At 41.5% G+C, this 19,978-nt stretch overlaps 1 long non-coding RNA gene across 1 annotated transcript; it reads left to right on the top strand.

Moving 5' to 3' along the window:
• The first annotated feature begins 240 nt into the window (after positions 1-240).
• LOC122871474 lies at positions 241-19,667 on the top strand. The gene is made up of 2 exons (XR_006376875.1): positions 241-400; positions 17,747-19,667. It is a non-coding gene; the product is annotated as an uncharacterized LOC122871474 (long non-coding RNA).
• The last annotated feature ends 311 nt before the right edge of the window (positions 19,668-19,978 follow it).

Raw genomic sequence — 19,978 nt, forward strand, 5'->3', positions numbered from 1 at the left:
CTCAACTCTTCCCCTGTCTCCAAAAGGGTACCATTGTAATGTTTACTACACCTAAAAGCAGTTTAGAGAGTCCTGCCCTAAATAAATGAGAGTTGTACATCAGCCGGTTTAACCACTAAACCTCAATACGCATTTCAAAGAAACACTCTTTATTACTAAGTGTAACCTTTGTTATGTAACTTTCTGCTGGTATGCTATTCTCTGCACGTATTGCAGCCTTTGTAAACTACGGCCATTTCACCACGACCAGCAGTCTGGATGACAAGCCAAATGTGGGAGAAGCCCAACATCTCATCTGGACCAGGACAGAGAAATCACAGCTCCATCTGCCATCCAATGGTTAGCACACTGAGCCACACATCATCTCCTGCAGCAAAGATTTCTCCAACCTGAACAACAGGTAAGTAAAGAAATGTTTGAATTCTGCAAAGAATTTGATGCTGAAATGATAAGGGTGCAATGGTACATATATGATATTTACCCTGAACCACTCAATACAAGAAATTCAGTTCGGCATGCAACCTTCTTTGGGTCGGTATCCCTGTAAAACAAATCACTACTTTCAAATCAGATTAATATATTCCAACTACTACTGTATATCTAAGCATGTGTTTTTTGCAAGAATTTCACTATCAAAGCTTTGTGGTTCAGTTGTTGCAGTAGCTTAACCAGGCCAGTCAGGTTAGCCTTGTTGTTGGCGAATGTAAATGAGAGCTGGCAGAGCTTTTGATGTCATTTAAATCTACCAATTTCCCAGTAAGTTAAATTAGAGTGGCGCATGGCCAAATAGTGGTGGATGGGATGAAAACTGTGTGCTGATATCATTGAACCACAGTTGGGTATGTTTCTAGAAACACAATCAATCATGCCATGAAAGGAGCGCCACACAAAGTTTGATGGTGTTTCTCTTAATCTGTTTTCAAGGCACGTGTCTATTTGGTTGGTGGCCACAACCTCCAGCTAAACACTAATTATATGTATGTACTGTAAATGTAATTTGAAATAAGTGCAAGACTGGGTAAAGGATCCCCTTATTATTCTACTAAAGCAGCATGTAAACCAGTGCCACACAGTACTGGCTAGGTTCACAGACATCAGATAGTGGAAGTTGAAAGACATACTGCAGACATACACTGTGAGCTCTGAAGATGGATTTACTTCTTAGCCAATCTTGTGTCCCACAAGGTTATGTCCTCTTGCCCTGTCAGTTATCTAGGCTAGTGGTGTTCTCTTGTGGAGAAAACTAGCGAGCTGTGTTGAACTAATAATCATGACACCAAACCATTTGAGAAATAATGCAAGGAAACATTTTGGATTCAACACTACAGCTGGAAAAATCTTTTATAAAAAGGCTGTTTGCTGTCTTTGTAAAATGCAACAGCATTAAATAGCTACATTTATATAGTGCTTTTATCAAAATGCTTTACAAGGTTTTGGCCGTTCCTTCACCCATTCACACCGATGGCAGCAAGCTACCACGCAGGATGCTAGCCAACTATTGGGAGCAATTTGGGGTTCAGTGTCTTTCCCAAGGACACCTCAACATGTGAACAGGAGGGGGTGGGAATCAAACCGCCAACCCTGTGATCATTGGACGACCCGCCCTACCTCCTGAGCCACCGCTGCCAGCGACAGGCTGCCGTACATTGTGAAAGGGACCTGTCGTTGCAGCAGCTACAGGTTGATGACAGGCCAGAGACTGCCTACTACTTTGAATCTGTATGTCTGAACGCAGCGTTGCAAATGCTGTAGTTCTACCACTAACACTGTATTTTCTCATACGCTTGTCCCCTAACATACAAAGTATGGCTGACTTATCATGTTAAAGGCAACGGTTTCATTGTAAAACTGGCTGTCAGAAGTGGGATTCGAACCCACTGACTGTTACAGTTGCAGCGTTACAGTAATGTTAGCTTGCCTCTCAGTGATTCAGCGTGAATGAACGGAAGGTCAATTTTACAATGTAGTTTAGAATTAGGCTTTGTGTGTTGCATTCCAATGAATATGAATGAATTACATGTTTGATTTGATGATTTGATTATTGAAAAATTGACAGTGCTTTAACACAGTTCTTTCCCTTGAGCTAAAATCTTGCTGTTGACTGTTGACTTGTTTTGTGCTGATGGCCTCTCGATCATGTAGCATCTGGTCAGTCGTTTAAGTCACAATTCGGATTTTCTAAGTATACAGTTCAATTATGGTTGCTTTTCCAAATATTCCCCCCTGATGGTGGAGCCACAAGAAGAAAGCGAGTTTTCTGCAACAACAGACAGTGTCATACATATTACTACAGAAGTCCTTCTGTATCATTGCCTTTATCATAAGGTATGACTGTCTGTATGGTCCAGACTTTTTGGCGTCACTTTAGGGAGGCTTCCATTGGGACAAATGCTAGAGGATATTGCGGTGATGTGCAAACCACTTTATGAATGGACGTCCGTTGTTCAGCGGATGAAAAGGCCTCATAATCTGCATGTCCGATTTTAAACAGATCTGATATTAAAGCCGCCCACATCCACTTGATCTCCCCCTTCCTCTGTTCTCTTCACACTCTGTTCCTCTCACCTTGATCCCCTTCACTGCCCAGTTTTCCACAATCCCACTTCATCAGAGTAGTGAGAGGCAGCGTAAAGCCCAAACGGATGTGTTCACTCCAGCTGGGACAAGAGGGGGGAGCGGTGATGGTGGGGGCTTCCCTGATGATGTTGTAGGAGGATTAAAGGCCCGCTCTGCCACCTCTCTGCTAGAGTATGACCTTCAGATTATGTCCGCATTTACCCAGAGGGAAAAAAAACGACCTGATTTTTAACCCCTTGTGGCGCAGCTGTGATTTATTAAAATGGGCTTTTGCTAGTCAGACAGCTGTGGGGAAAATCAATCAAGCCTACAAGAGAGAGACAGTTACTATTTTTATTATTTTTTGAGTCATAACTTTTATGCTGTGCTCATATGTTGATGGGAAAAGGTTGACATTCAGGATTTCCAAGTCAGCTGCTAAACTGTGGTCATTTAAATTTTATTTTGACAGAAAATCAAACAGACAAGACAAATATGTGTTTTGTTGTGTAATAGTTTGCATGTACTTTTGAAATTTTGCAAAAATGAAAACATTACAAGTGTTACAATCAGCTAGGTTCAACTAAATGGGAGGGCTTCTTTAAATTTTTTTTTTGGAAAGTTGATTTTAATGGGCTGGTTGTGAGGTGATGTTACCCAGATTTAATTATTTCCTGTAAAAAAGTCAATGACTAAATGCGCTTACTCTGCAAGACTGACTATAACTTAGCTATTTAGTTTTAACTGTACATGTTATTTTTTATATGTGACCCACTAAAATGAATTGAAACTGAAAGGTACGGAAGCAGTTGAAAAAAGGATTTACTTTGGAAAATGGTTGCCAGTTACAGTATGTAAATTCGTAGTTAAAATATTTACATTTGTATTGGTGTGACAAAGCAGAATGTATGACTAGGACATAAACACATGCATGTGTGGCCGTATTTGAGTTTGTGTGTGTGTAATCTGTGCGTGCAGTCAGAGGAGCAGTGATTAACGCTCATCTCTACTTCCTGGTGGATTAGTCTCCAAGCATCGTGTGTGTCGTCACGACAACGGCAAGAGGATGTGACCCGTTATGGGGACAGTGTTCCACCCCTCGTCCTCTGTCTCTCTGTTTCAGCATGGACTTCATTCAATAATAAAAGCATAGTTCTGCCCTTTTCAAAAACATGAAATATTATTACTACTACTTTTTTAAGAAAAAAAAAATACACGCACATGCACAAACAGGACATATAGACATGCATTAACTGTGGAGAGATGTCAGAGTGATGGGGCTGCCGCATTGCACAGCACCCCAAGCAGTTAGTGGTTCGGTGCCTTGCTCAAGGGCACCTTGCCAGTGTCTATGAGGTGAACTGGCACCTCTCCAGCTACCGATCCACACTCCGTACCGACTCCTTGAAGCGGAAACCCTCCCCCCAGAGACTGAGCTACTGCTGCCAACTTTTGGATTTGTGTTTGGCTGTTAAAGTTGGTAAAATGGCACTGAGACTAAATAAATAAGCTGGTCAGCATTTTATTGCTGAAGCAGGATTACAACTTAGACTCTCTTCCTTTAATAGTGTGACGGTCCATGAAATTTTCATTTCAAGGCTGTAAGATAGTAGCAAAGATACTAAAATGAAAGCCTTGTGGGTAAAAACGTGAGATTTGACAGGTGATAAGAGAGAAAGATGTTCTCTCCTCCTATCACTGGTCACTTTCTTTTTTTACCAACCTCCCTGCTGTTTTCATTCTTGAAACAGACAGTAAATTGCCTAGGTCATAATATCTTAGATGTTTGTGTTACCGCTATGGCTTACACAAACATTTTCTAGCTAATGACCTCAGATGAAAAAACTGAGGAAGTGTTTTACGGGGTGTGAGGGTCTTCGGCCTGGAGGCCTGTTTAGCGTCTGCTGTGGCAGATCTTCATCCAACACTGCATCTGCTCCCAGCCATGATAAACGAAGGGACGAACAGTGAGAGTGCAGTTTGTTCAGGCTGGAGAAACGAGGATTTTTAAGATTTTTAAAGAAACAGTCTGATATTTGGGGAAATACACCTGTTTGCTGCTAAACCCAGTCATGTGAGAGGATCAACGTAGCATCCCATAGAAATCCACAGAGAGTAAATTGGTATCAATCATCTAGGGAAAGAGGTCAAACAAGCATATTTCACAAAATGTTAAATGTTCAACATCATTTTTGTCAGTCTGGGAGGGAATCCACTGATCTGGTGTTAAGACTTTAGAGATTTATCTTTGAACTTGAAGTTGGAGATATGGATAAAATCCTCTTTTACGTTTTATCTAATTTTACATTGCAGTAGTGATACAGTAAATCTTCTGGAAAATCAATTGAATAACTGTTTATGGATAAAACAACCAGACAGGAATGTCTGTTTTAGGCAAATCCAGCAAACTGAACAGTGATGGACTGACTAATATTTCCATGTCTAGAGCTGCACTGCTAGCATGGCTAAAGCAGTGCCGCTCATTGATTTGCTACGTTGCCCACAATGGCCTATTACAGAGATGATAATGGGATAAATACCACAGTATAAATGGTATATCAAAATCTCTGACATCTGACAAATGTATAATGTTGTCTTATTGCCTAACCGTACAGTATGTTTATCAACCTGATGGTTAAGGTGCATGCCACGTACCTGCACCGTCCACTGTTGTATTCCAGCCGGGGACCTTTGTTGCATGTCGGGCCCCTGTCTTTCTCTACATGGTCAAATAAAGGCAAAATGCAAAAGAATGATCTTCATAGATTCAGGTCCAACCAGACAGTTGCACAGATAAAGTTTAAGCAATCAGATTTTGCTCTGGAAGTGGAATCAGCATGTTATCTGATGACTCAAGAAAGACTCAAGATAGTACTATGGCTGGCATGTGTTCATGAAAGGCGCTTCTTATTGCGATTTTTTTATTCCATAACACTTGCACCATTAATGTCAAACAAACCCACCACAGGCACCAAAATGATTTCAGTAGTCTCATGTGGTGTGAAGATGGCATTAAAAACAATTTTGTATTTATGTGCTAAGTGAGCTTTTAGACCAGTGTTAAGCCTTTGAGCATTGGGCAGCTTTTAAGGTATGAGAACCTGTAGCACTCAGCAGAAAGAGAGAGAAGGAGGTTTGAACACAGAAAAGATAGCAGGGCAGATTACTTAGATCACTTTTGTTCCTCATTATGTCACTAGACAGAGGTGGTCTTGAGTTTGCCAGCTTTTTGCCCTACATGTCTGCTTTGATGGAGGTGGGTTATTGAAAAACTGGATTACATAACGCTACAGCACAGTCATTATTAATGTGAATTTAACCCATTATACTGTAGGCATCAGTTGAGTTTTAAAGGGCTCCTGTGATGTTCACAAACACTGCTTCTTAGAATACAGTTTTACTGCAGCTGTTATGTAATTCGGAGCCTGTTTTGACACCTACGGTCACATCGGGATGTTCCTCACGAGGTCCAGAAATGGTTGATAACAGAGTCTTATTGTAACAGCTAAACAGTACACTTGTCTGCTGTTTCCATCCAGCTCTGAACACCAGACCAGCTTTTATGTAAATACTTCAAACTAATCTGTTGCTTATCTTTATTATATCATGTACCCCTTGTCATTACTTCATTGCAAGCATTTCCACTACTTGGATAGCTAATATACCAACTATGTTAAAAACATTCTGCTTCAGTGAAAAAAGTGTACATAATAATTTTTGTAGATAATTAAACTACAGTGCAATGACTAATATCCAGTCAGTGATGATTTAACAGCCCTGGCTGGCGTCTTCAGTCCTGTACTATTTAGTGCCATTTGACATAGCAGAAAAGAATAAAAACTATTTCTCAGAAAAAGAGTTTAAAGATGTATAACTAATGGTCAAAAGAACCCTCCAAGCATGTAGTATCATCGACGAGATTGTGTTGCATTGTTGAGGGGTGGTACTATGAACATTGTTGTAAATGCACCTGGAAATTTGAAAAGATTGGAAAATATTTATGGAACACCTTTTTGTCTCATTGTTTGGTGGGTTTAGATTAGTAAAATCTACAAAAGCTATTTTTAAAAGGTGGACCTCCTTTTTTGATATAAAATTGTTATTGTGTGTGTTTAGTTTACTACTATCTCAAAGACAAAAAAAAAAGTTATATTTGTGGAGTATACCAGACGCCACAATGAGCTTATGTTTAAGATTTTATTTAGTGAGCATAATGTTAAATTGCCCATTTCCAGCTAAATAAACCCGTATTGTATTTATTTGTGGCATTGCCTTAAAAATGTATTAAAGCTGCACTGTGTAATGTGAAAGGTGTTGCTTGTAATGACAAACCCACAACAAATTAGCACTCGACTGCAGTTCACCTCAGCTCTATGGAGCGTTTTATTGTCTTTTAGCTAATTTCTTAGTTTTTTTGGCAGCAATTTTCCTATTTAGTTCAGTCTTGCCACTCTCATCAACCAACCAGCTGTTTTTTTTTTTTAGCAGAATAGCTCTATTAAACTCAATGTACACCCTCTTAGCAGCTGGCAGTTGGCAACTAGCTGGTGAACACTGTTGCTTTAGCAGCTAAAGAGCCAGTCAGAGCTATAAGCAGAGTGAATACTGGACTTATACTTGTCAGGTCGTCAGAAACACAACTCCAAATGAATGCTACTGTTGCTCTATATCATATCATGTACATATCATAATCAGTCAGAAAAATATATTTTTTCCATATTCTGCAGCTATAGACTGAACCTTAAGTCACCTCTGCCAGCAGACAAGTTTGATCCTGATTAAGTTAAGCACAGGGCTTTTCTCTATACATGTGAATGAAAGAGGTTCACTATTAGAAACCTGATTACATAACAGGGACTGGACTGGCTAGAGGCTCCGAAAACAAAATCTTAGGACTCTTTTATTGCCAAGATGTCACAGAACAATGAAACATTTGGTATCAGCAATTTAACACCCAGCTAACTGACACCACACAAGCTTCACAAAAACTCCTCAGAAGTGCTGTGAAGCGGTTAGCATGCAATTTCAGGATCCTTGACGTCACTAGATTTTCCACTGTGACAAGCCCTGTAAATACTGTATGTGTTGGATTTAGGGGAATTTGGAGAGCTCTGTGTTGTGTGTTAAAGCAGCCTATTTGTGTAATGATACCGTTGTCAGCCTAAATGGGAAGTTCTCTTTTCCCAGACGTCAGAGACCAACCAGCAGAAAACAGGGAAGAATTAAAAGACTTCAGAAGCATGGATGCTTCCTGAGACAGTGTCTTGGATCTAAAACGAAAGGGGCCTGGATGCAGACATAAGGGCAGACTTCCGAAGAGGCACCTCCATCTTCAGCAGTGGAAGTTGGAAGTTCTTAATGTCGTTTTTGTGGGAACATCTACATTGCGTATGTGTGTAGTCCACTTGTGGCAGAAAATGGAAAAGACAAAACACAACTTTATTCACTGATTTTTGTGAACTGTTTTATGGAGAAAACATTTTCTGGTTTTCCCTCTGATGTCCTCCGGCTGCTCTGCCTCAACTCTCTGTGATTTACAGAGTTTCCTGATGGACAGATACCATCACCATAGCTCAGTTAGCCGTGCAGCTAACATAGCTGTCCTATTAGCTGACTCTGCCCGGACTGGGAGCACCAGGGGTGTGAGGAGGTTTTCAGGCCCAGGGTGGGGCGGTGGGGGCAGCAGGGAATGCTGGCGGGGAGTGGCACCGCAATGGGCACCAGAACCAGATCCGAGTGAGTGGGCGACAGACCGCTAGCTGCATGGCTGTGAGTAATGGTGAGTTGAGGCAGAGCAGAGGACATCAGAGGGAAAAACAGAAAATATTTTCTCCATAAAATATGATTCAGTTTCACTAAAATCAGTGAACAAAGTTGTTGTGTTTTTGTACAGTAATCAGTGAGGCCCTCCCCCCAGAAACACTTTGCTCCGGGCCTTTCGTTTTTCCAACTTAATTCTTGTCTATTTTGCGGTCTGATGAACAGTAAATTCATCAAATTCAGTGTCCCATATTGCTTTTTTCACCAAAATCAGTGAATAAAGTTATAAAGTTGTGTTTTTGTTCAGTATGTGGCCCGGCCACCTTTTTGCCTTTCTGCCACAGGCGGGTTACGCACATGCAGTTTAGTTCCACAACTATTTATTTATCTGCAGCAATCTAAAAGACAGCAAAAGACAGCGTTTGTGTGCTTCACAGGAGACATGGGACGATGGCTGCTGTTGGTCGCATGAAACACATTGGTCTCTGCAGCCTGCAGTTCAGTGTGCCCGCCTGTTTCATCTGAACAACACACTGAAAAACAATAAACATTGTGTCTCACTGCGACAAAATATCATTTTGTATGATCGATTTAGCGATCCCTTGTCTTAACGAACACCATGATTCTACACCATTTGGTGTTAGCATGTAGCTAACGTTAGCGTTTGACTAGGGTAGCAATAGCATGGCAACAGTTAGCTTTTTTTGCATTTAAGAAGCAGCATGTGGGCCGTATGTGATTTACCTTCAAGCGACAGCTCATCTGTTTCCGTGTCTTCCACCATGGCTTCCAACAGCGCAGCAGCTGAGCCGCTGCACCAGAGAAGGCCGGCCTGTGACCCAGCAACGCATCAATCCAGACGGTCAAACCAGTAGCTGCTCCGCCAGTCAGAGCTCGAGCAATCAGAAATGTTCAGAGCAGCAAGCCCCACCCTGAAAGTTCCGGTACTTCTGAAAAGCACTACCCCCCCGAGCAGGAACCTTTTGGGGGGTAAAATAATGTACCCGTAACTTAATTTTTTACTAAATTGAGTTCCTCCAAAGGTTTCTTGTCCCTGGGGAAAGTTCATGCAGTGAAAACGCAGCTTATGTTTCCCAGAATTATTTGACAGCCCTCGGAGAACTTACTCCAGTGGGGTGGAGGTGATAGCGATGGTGACAGCAACTTGTTCCTGGTAAAGAAAAGCAGGTCATGGCTTTCATTAAAAACTCCATAACTCCAAACTCTCATAATTGTATTTCTTCCTGAATGGTCTAGAAAACAGCACTCAATTCTAAAGGACTCATACAAAAATCTGATTGTTACTCTTGATTTTATATATTTTTTTTACTATCAAACGTCATTGTAGCTGCTGGAAATATCTGGAAGTTATATCTCTCTTTTACCCACACACACACAGCCCCACATACACACACACAAATCCCTGCACACACAGATCAGCTGACACACTCCATTAGCATTAGCATGGTATGCTAGGAAACAACAGAATGGCCCCACGCCGGTCATCTACATGGGAAAGAATTTAGTAGCTATTCCCAGCAGCCGCGTTATTCATTTTCCCATATGTCAAATTTTTGATTCACTCACAGCTGGCAGGGGTGAGCCAGGGTGACCGCATCCAAAAACAACTGAGAAAGCCACCAGATTTTACTGATTATCACATCAGACTGATTAACATTTGGTGTGATCATTGTCATTCTAAAAATGTATACTCTTGATCTAGGCAGTTCTGCTTTCATGTCACTAATATTTTGATGTGGATTCCAGATGACTTTGTCAACAGTAGGAAGACAAACTTTAGCTCCTAGTCCCAAAGCTTCTTCTTAAAATGCACACTGAACCAATTTCTCTCTTGGGAAATAGTTGTTTGTCATTTTCTCCTTTAAACGGGTCCAGAACAGGCTGCTGTGTTACATGCTCATTAAATCAGATGCATGTTTATCTGCTGTGGCTGTGGAGGATGTGTGGGTGTGATCTTAAGAATCTCAAAATCCTCTTACCAACCACCGCAGAAACTCTGGTTTCAATTCTGGACAGTATTAGCCCCATCTTGGGTGTGCTTGGTTCAACTAACACAACTGGTTGTATTTATGGGTGGGAAGTAGGTGAGGGATCATGGTTTTGTTGTCAAACGTGTGAATTTGACTGACTGTTTCAGGCATCTACATGGTGAAGGGTACCATCTGGGGTAGTGTAAACCTCCTGTCCTCTACGCGACTCGTTGAAGCTTTTCACTAGCCAGTCCAGTGTCCACTGGAGTTACGTCCATATTGGACAATTCCGCAACTCATTCATGTCCAATGCCCAAGTGCAAAGGGCGCTGCACATTGTATGCCCCATTTGTTGCAAGGCATAAAGTAAGGGTGTGGAGGTTGAGGTGGTAGATGACTTATTTTCATGCAGAATCGTATATGAACGTTCTTGTCTGGTCATTGGGTCAGCTTGGGGCTTAAGCTCTTGCTTGCCCCACTGAACAACCCAAAACATGAATGACATTCAAACATTAGAACTTCTTGAAATGCAAGTAGAAGTAGATAAGGCAGGTTGAAGGGAAGTGAGCTTACTGTTTTTGTAAATATCTTACAAAAACAGTAATGGGACTGCATAATTTGGATATACAGAGCAAAATGCCAGCACGCACAAGGTTTCATGACAAATATATAATTTTTGTGATTGTGGATACTGTAAATCTTGAGGTTAAAATGAAGAAGAATCAATAACAATTCAACCCAGCATCCACATACCCATATGGTTTTTGTGTGTCCAATTCAAAAGTCAGGCTGTAAAGTGAACTACTTTAAGTTTTGGATGATGGTTAATTGAAAATCTCTTAGATAAACTCATTCAACATGCAAATATGAGACACTGCTTTAACGGGATTAAACGGGAAACTATTTTCTTCTTCCAACAGTTTTTCTGCTGCTTTCCTCTGCTGTAAATATATTTACATGTTGAAATCATTTTTATTCTGGTGGTTAACTGAAATCAAATACTCTGTCTCTCCTCACAGGGCCTGCAGAGGCACTTGGCTTCACAAGGGAAAACAAACAGATTTATTCCTTTATTAAAAAACATCAATAGCACCCACTGAGGGAAATCAAGGAAATATTTTGAGTAAAACCAAAAACTCAGAAGATCTGAAACTGAGAAACTGAACCACTTTCTCACACGTGAACTTTCACAACTGACAAAGAAAGGGCAAAGCTATGAAAGATGAATGAGGGCAACCTTAAAAAAAACTCCCATCCTCTTAAGGGGAAGCCATAATCACTCTCTCTTTTTCTCTCTCTATCCATCATTTCCCCATCAGACAAAGTTTTGACATTGCTGTCTGCCAGCCGCCCCAACACTTCACTTCCTGTCCATTATCTCTCTCTCTTCCTTCATCATGTCCCTACACTCAGATGCTGACTCGTCCTTTTCTGCCTCCTAATCATTCATACTCTCCACTCTTGAAGGCATCATTTTAAAAACCAAGCTGTTGAAAAAAAAAAGAGCATTCTGAGACTTTATTCACCACATTCTGTGAATATTTAGTGCATATTTGGTGCGCAAATGCTAAATGCTTGATGTCTTTATTGTCAGATGAAACTTTAGGTCATACAGACCATAATCAGGCCATACAATCATCACAATAGCTGTGTCTGAATTATTCAAACTACATACTAATATCATGGAAATTTTAATATGTTAAATCTTGTTATGTTGCTATGTTTGTATATAAAAAAGATACAAATATGCATACAAAATAGATGTACAATTTAGGTATAGATCTTGGGCTCCATAAGTAAGCAAGACTTTTAACACTGGACACTAGGGTTAGTGTCTTGCATTTGGTGTGAAGTTAGGTTTAGCATCTTTCAGCTCATAGTTTTGGTTTTACGGCCTGTTACTTTACGGTTTTCTTTACGGACTCTCATCAGTCATTTTCAGCTGCAGCAGGCAGCTGTTTTCTGTGAAAAAGCTCTAACAACCCACTGTATGCTAGCTGCTCAGCAAACAGCAGACAGACAAAGTTAGCGACTAGCTGGTGAACATAGTGGGGTATTTAGTAGCTAAAGAGCCAGATATTTCCCTCAGGAGTTGATGAAGATGAGAATATTCGATTTACATTCATCAGGTGGCCACAAACATGACTCCAAATGAATGTAGTGTTATCAACTATTTTCATTGGAAAATAGCTAAAGTCTGCTAAAAAAGTCACTAGATGTTGCTAGATTATGTCTCATGCTAATTTGCATATTTGTGACATCATCACATAACTATATACATATATACAAGATTTTAGAAAATGAAAAGCAAAATTGAGTCAAGCTAAAATAAGCTTTACCTTTATCATATAATAATTTTTAAAATTATGATATGAAAATTACAATATGCATCTAAATCCACCTCTAATTTCAAAATCTTTTAATGAAGGTTGCTGTGTAGACATGGAGCTGAAGTGTCATGAGAGGATCCAGACACTGGAATAAACTCACTCTGGTAAACTCTGTGTATTTTGAGAAAAAATAAAACTTAAATAGTCAAGTTATTTCATTTAGAACAAAAACAAAGGAGAAGGAGTTCTGGACAAACAGTGAGGCAGTGTTGTATATGAACGCACTAAAAGAGCACCGTTGAACGTGCTCGTGTTTTTGGTGAACGGTGAACAGTGCGTGAGTGTCGTTAACTCTCGCGGGACTTAACGACGCTCACGCACTGTGTTTTATGGCACCCGGTATGACGTTGTTTTGGGTCACAGATTTTTGAAACAACACAGCGAGCTGAAGCATCCGCCCAATCTTGGGAAATATCTGCGAGTGAATGATAATCACAAGAAATCATTAACAAAGGGTAAGACGAGCCAACAGCCGCAAAGTTCCTCCACCCAAGTCAAACTCACAGCATTTTGTGAAGGAAAAAAAATGGAAGAAATGAACGTGAACTAGTTAATTTTTTGGTACTGTGAATTTAGTTCAAAATTGTGAACTATGAACATGAACTAGTTAAATTTAATCTGTGTGAACTGAACTTTGAGCTAGCTCTTGTCAAGTGTGAAGTTGCACAACACTGCAGTAGGATTCAGTTATTGGTCGTTAGGTACGCACATTCATAGCTCATTCATGTTTCTGTCTGGCTGCTGATTGGTGGACTGAACGTGCTGCTGCTCTCCTCCACTCACTGAACGTGGAGGAGAGCCACATGAGAGCACATTCACAGAGAAATATTGGCAACAAGTCTTGGAAAATGTGATTATTTGTCAATTTTTCCGTGTTGAAAACCATTATTGTTGTTGTTAGCATGGTTGTTAGCCGTCCACTGGAAATCCCATGATGCCTTGGGTTGAGTCTGTCAACCAATCAGATGCTGTGTTACTGATTGTTGACCAATCAAAGGCTGTGTGGGCATGTGTTCAGCAGCTCTGATCTCAAACGCATTGCGCAAAGGAATATGTGTGAGATTTACCCCATTCCCCTGTCAATAGATCTATACTTTTAGGGTGGCACCGGAAATAATGAGTAGAATAGCGTAAATGTAATACATAATGTGAAGATTCTCCCTTGTGCATTTTGGTTGTATTGTAAGGTGTGCGCCCAGGGCACATTGAGCATTGCATGGATATATAGTTGTTATTCCGTTTTTACACATTTTATTAGGCTTCTTGACATGGAAATAGAGATAGATAGAGATATAGATAGAGAGATATAGATAGCTAGATAGAGATGCACAGTAGCTGTTTTGAGAAATTCTGGTTTTCTAAAATGGCATCACGAAGAAGTTATAACAGGGAAGAGGCCCTTGAGCTTTTTCTTGAAATGAGAATGATGGGGAGTCTGAAGCAGAAAGTTTTCTCATGGATGATGAGCTACCTTACCAAAAGGGACTTCCAGCTGAAGAGTAAGTGAAAATATGTACATGGGTAGTTTTTTTACTTATTTGTACATTTGGTGGTCGCCTGTTTAACATAGCGTGTGGGTTAGGGCTTTAGCCATTGTCTCCAGGTAGACTATAGTCATACTCATACTGGAATGACACAATACATGAAAGTGAAGCCGACCAAGTGGGGTTTGAAACTTTTTGTTTTGGCTGACAGCAGCAATAGCTACACTTTGGACTTTGCTGTGTATACTGGAAGGTCACAGTTTGCCTCAGGTGTTGGACTTGCATATGACTCTGTCATGTCCCTGAAAAAGCCAGTATACCTGGCATATAATTTCTAGACCAGTCTAAAACTCTTCAAGGATCGGTTTAGCCTGAAAATCAGAGCATGTGGCACATACAGAGACAATAGAAGAGAATGCCCCTGCACACACTCAAATGCTCTGAAGATGAAGGATCCTAGAGGCTCCATCAGGTGGATCCATGATGACCCACTGGTTTTTGTAAAGTGGATGGGCACAAGCAAGGTCGCTGTATGCTCTACAATCCACCAGGCATTCTCTGAAAGTACTGTGCAGAGGAGAGTCAAAACTCAGAATGGCGACTGAACCACCAAATCAATTCCATGCCCAACACTTGTCATGGAATATAACAAGCACATGGGAGTTGTTGATTTGTCAGACCAACTGATACAGTTTTACTCTGTACACCACAAGAGCATGGGCTGGCATTGTTTTTCAACTTCCTGGACATTGCAGCCACAAACAGCTTCATCCTTCACAAGGAGCTCTGCAGAGAGAAGCAGGAGGAACCCAAGACCCACAGGGCCTTCCTGGAGTTGTGTGGTGTCACAGATGCGGTCCCTCCTGCCAAGGCACAGAGTGGCCACTTATCTGTGGTAATCTCCAATCAACCCGATACAAGCAGGACGTGCCTCGAATGGAAGCAAGAGTGTACACTGTAGGCAGACTAGGCATGTCGGTCAGTCTACCCCCTGGAAGTGTAAGGAGTGTGATGTGGCCTATGTGGCCTACATATTGCAGACAGGAACTGCTGTGAAGTATGGCACAACTAACGTTTTTGAGGTTATACAAGCATTATTACACAAGGAGACCAGGCGATCAAAAAATAGGAAAAAATGGCTTAGACCCCAGGGGGATTTTAACCAAGACATTATTTTATAGTGTCGCACTTGTTTGTACATACGAAAAGTGACAGAAGTAGTTGTCTGAACAATGAAAAGAAACCCTGAGAAAAGTTCAAACCCAGCCTTCTCTCTCACCTCCACACACCTGGAAAATTGCTGCATGAAGTGGGCATGCTTGTCAGATTGTGGGTTTTGGAAAGTAACAAAAGTTGTCACATATAAATCCCATTCCAATGTAGAAAAGGTGTTAGGGTAGGGGGTTTCAGACCCTGTTCAACCATATGACAATTTCAGTGAAAGCATACTGATGGCTTAAGGGTGTGTCTACATCCATCTATGGCTAACTGTGGGAGTGCAGGTGCACTTTATAACCTAGAACAAATGCACTAAGATGTTACTTGATACAGTGCAAAAAAAGTGATGTGAGATGGACGTGTTCTTACTTGAGCTACTAAACAAAAAGATGACTTTTTAAATGTGAGACAGAGGATGTGTAGTGCCTCTGCTGTCCTGAATCCTTCCCTCTGCCTCTTCATACAGGACAGGACCGTGGAAATAATTCATGTTGTGTGTGTCTGTCCTCCCTGGGAAAGGAAATGCTGCCGACATGTCTGGGACGAGAAGAGATGGGAGGAGAGCGACGTCTGAAAATAGAGGAGGGGATGACAGAGGCAGAGATGGATGGGTGGAGTGAAAGAGTGAGGCAGAAAAGAGCGTGTGTGGGACAGAGAGAGACTTGTCAAAACTTGGCCTCTTTGCTGCCTTGCCAACTGCTTTTAGCATACTGCTCTTACTCAGTGCAGCGTGTGTGTATGTGTATGCTTGCGTGCTTAAACACTGAACTCCCTGCTATCTCAAATCCGATACTCAACTCCTGGCAATGGTTTCAAGTCACGAAAATGAAATTCTTGAGTACAAATAAGCAGAAAAACGCACAGTTTTACTTTACAAATATTATATACATCAGCTAGACGTATAAAACCAATCATAAAAAATATAGCGAGATCTCACCAACATTATCGCACATACACACTGTCAGTACTGTCAGTTTTCCTCTGCTGTCTTGGGCCAGTGGTGACTCTGACATCTAAAACAAAATAACACATGCTCAAATCCTGATCCTTGGATCAGAGGTTTTAGTGATTTGTGAATGCGTGTGTACACTCTATGTGTATGTGTAGGCATGTCAGATTCAGATTCATTCTTTATTGTCCTCTATAGAGGAAATTTGTTGTCACAGTCTGTAAAAAAAATAACATTCATAATGTGGTATAAACAAACCAGAAACATTAAAACAACACAAGTTTATTACAGTGTGCCCAAGCTATTTAATGCACATATAGCTGAGGGCACAAAACTTCTCCCAAAGCATGTTTTTTTGCAGACTGGTTGACTGTATCTGCGGCCAGAGGGGAGAAGGGTGAAGCATGGGTTGAGGGGGTGGCAGGGGTTTTGTGTTATGGTCAGTGCTTTGTAATGCTTTGCATTGTAACCTGATTTGAGCTGGAATATCTTCAGGAAACCCCTGGAACCATCTCAAGAATATGTGGACCTCCTTAGATGGCGCTTTGAACCCTTTCAGTGACCCTTCTAGCCCTTTCAAGGACACCAGTAACTCCCATAATGATCCACAGATTTGATAAGATTAACTAAGAATCTGTTTTGGTTCCCCTGCAATTTTCTTGAGGACTTCAGGGCATTTCTCAAGAACTTTGCAACCTCTTCAAGGACGTAATAACTCATAGGTGACTTCACTGAGGGTGCAGCTGAAGCGGGACATACGGTAACAGTGAAATTTAAATTCTCAAATACGAAAAATAAATATCAGTCTTAATAAATAAATATTCATCATTTTTGAATGCAGGCTAAACACACAGATGCATAAGCCCCAATTACATCTACAAAAGTCTCATATCTGGATAAATTCAGGGAGGATCTAATACACATTTAGCCATATGTGTCTCCATTAGCCACATCATAAATCTGATTGCATCTTTCTGGATTGTTCCATGCTAGCAAAATCAGCAGGCCCCTCTCAAAGGATGGTGCTAATGTACCTAAAACTGCCAAAAAAACACCAGATGAAGAATAACGTGCTAAAATTTGTTTGGCTAGCTAACTTACAACAATCTCTGAACACAAACACATGGTTGACTTGAATGAATAGGCCATCATGGACACTCACTAACACTGCTCTCACCCATACAGATCATTCAGTTGGTTGCATTGATCAAGAATCGGTAAGCACTAACGCTAATCGCTTTGATGTGACAGGAAGAAAGATGACTAATGGCAGTGTAATTGGCTAATATGGATGTAATGAATCATATGGAGGATCCATATGATTTATTACATCCATTAGATTGTCCATTATTTAAAGTCAATGGAAAAAAAATATTTACAATTTTTCTTGCATTATAGATGAGGCTCTACATGAGGACAAGTAACAGAGGAAGCTATGGGAAGCAGGCTCTTGAAGATGCACTTAAATGCATCAAAAATGGCGAATCACTGAAGTCAGTGTCTCGGAAAAAAACCCTTCGTCAGCGCCGTGACCAGCTGGTGAAGAGGCCAGGCCATATGGGGAAAACGGCTGTCTTCTCTGCAACCTTTGAAAATGATCTGGTGTGCCACATCCAAAATATGGAGAGAGCTGTGTTTGGGCTAACATCATGGGTTGTACGGAAACTGGCCTTTGACCTGGCTACAAGAATGGGGATACCAGCCTGTGGTGGCAACAAAAGGGACTTGACAGTTTGGGAGGATGATGAGCGTAGAAAGTGGATTTAATGTTACCGCTGTGTGCGCGATGAATGCTGCAGGGCAGTTTGTTCCTCCGATGCTAATCTTCCTGAGAAAGAGAATGATTGAGATCCTGTTGAGAGGGGCACGTCCTGGATCTATGGGAAGAGTTTCAGATTCCGGTTGGATCGACAGCAGCCTATTTGTGGAGTGGCTCACCCACTTTGCGAAGAACGTCAACTGCCAGCAAGAATGATCCACACTTCCTCATACTTTGATGGGCACCACTCACATAAAACCTTAGAGGCTGTTAAGAGATCTTGTCATAATCATGATTTCACTACCGCCCTGCAGGCATACAATGCAGCCCCTTGACAGGACCATTTTCATTAGCCTGAAGATGAGCTACAACAAAGTGACCGACTGATGGATGACCTAAAACCCTGGGAAGAGGATTAGCATCTGTGAGATTGCTGGCCTTTTTGGTGAAGCCTACAGCCAGGCTGCCAGTGTGGGAAAGAAGGTGGAAGGGTTCAGGGACTGTGGCCTTTTGCCATGGGACATTTTTGGAGAAGAGGACTTCAGGGCAGCGGAGGTCACTGTGGAGCCAGAACCTGCCCTGCAGCCTTCTCCACACACCTCCCACCAGAGCTCATTCCTGATAAGACAAGAGTTTAAGACAACTAGTGTCAAAAAACTTTCATATTTCAGAGGCTACATGTTTTATCAACATTGTTAACACATCCTGCACAGAGACCACTAAACCTTCAGTGTCAAGTCTCATCTTGGCACTCTCACCTCAGCCAAAATTACAACATGCAAGGACCAGAAAAAGGAAGGCTGAGTCAGCTGCAGTGCTTACAGCCTCAACCTACAGCAGCACTCTGGAGGAGTGTGAGGTATACTCCCCTCCCTCCTTCCAACAACGCAGCCCCTGGTGGCAAACCTAGAATCACCTCTGCGAGAAGAAGAAGGGGGCCCTCTTCAGGCCCCCCTGCAATTCCCAGACCCCAGTTTGAGAACCACGCCTTGTTATCAGGTGGTTGTCGATTGTAATCCCATTAAAAATCGAATCCCATTATAGTGCATTATAACCCCGGAATGTGAGAGGTAAGTATGGCATTTGATGTACAACATAATATGGAGCATTTACAGTAGCAACAAAACCTGTCTGTTTGCCTTGTTGCTCTTTCTCTACACACACACACACACACACACACACACACACACACACAGACATACAGACACACACAGTGAAAATGACCAGAGGGTAGCTTCTATAAGGGCATGATACTTTACATTAGATTAAAAAGGAATAGGTTCATGTTACTGTCAAAAAACCACATGGCTCTGGTTACAGACAGTATGTGTGTGTGTGTGTGTGAGAGAGAGAGAGAATCTAATCAGCCTTAAATAAGAAAGGACTTTTCCTGCATCCCTGCCAAAAAATGAATGAACGTGAATTTGGAACTGAAAAATTTTGATTTTGTTATAATTTAGCTGTGAGACAATACAAGCAAGAGCCAGGCTGCAGTGTAAGACAGATGATGGAGAGGGAAGTCACGAAGGAAATAGTAATAGAAGGGAAAGAGAGAATGATTGAGAGAGAGAATGAAAATTACTCTCTGTTGTTCTCTCTCCCATTCTGCTCCTGGCACTCTAGTCTGGGATGCTAATTCAGTAATTGATCCTGAGACGCTGTGCTGAGGTTACTCTGTGTGTGTGTGTGTGTCTGGGGTTACAGTCCTCCTTGTTCTGAATCAGGGATGTGGAAGAGGAGGAAGGGTCACCCCCTGGGAAAACAAAGAGGGAGAGGAGGAAATTACAGAAAGAGAGAAGTTTCTGTGACAGAGAGCAAAGATGCCGAGCACAAGATTTAATGTGAACCTGCAGTTCACAGGAGGAGGAAGG

This window comes from Siniperca chuatsi, linkage group LG23 (genome assembly GCF_020085105.1).
Source record: "Siniperca chuatsi isolate FFG_IHB_CAS linkage group LG23, ASM2008510v1, whole genome shotgun sequence".
NCBI lineage: Eukaryota > Metazoa > Chordata > Actinopteri > Centrarchiformes > Sinipercidae > Siniperca > Siniperca chuatsi.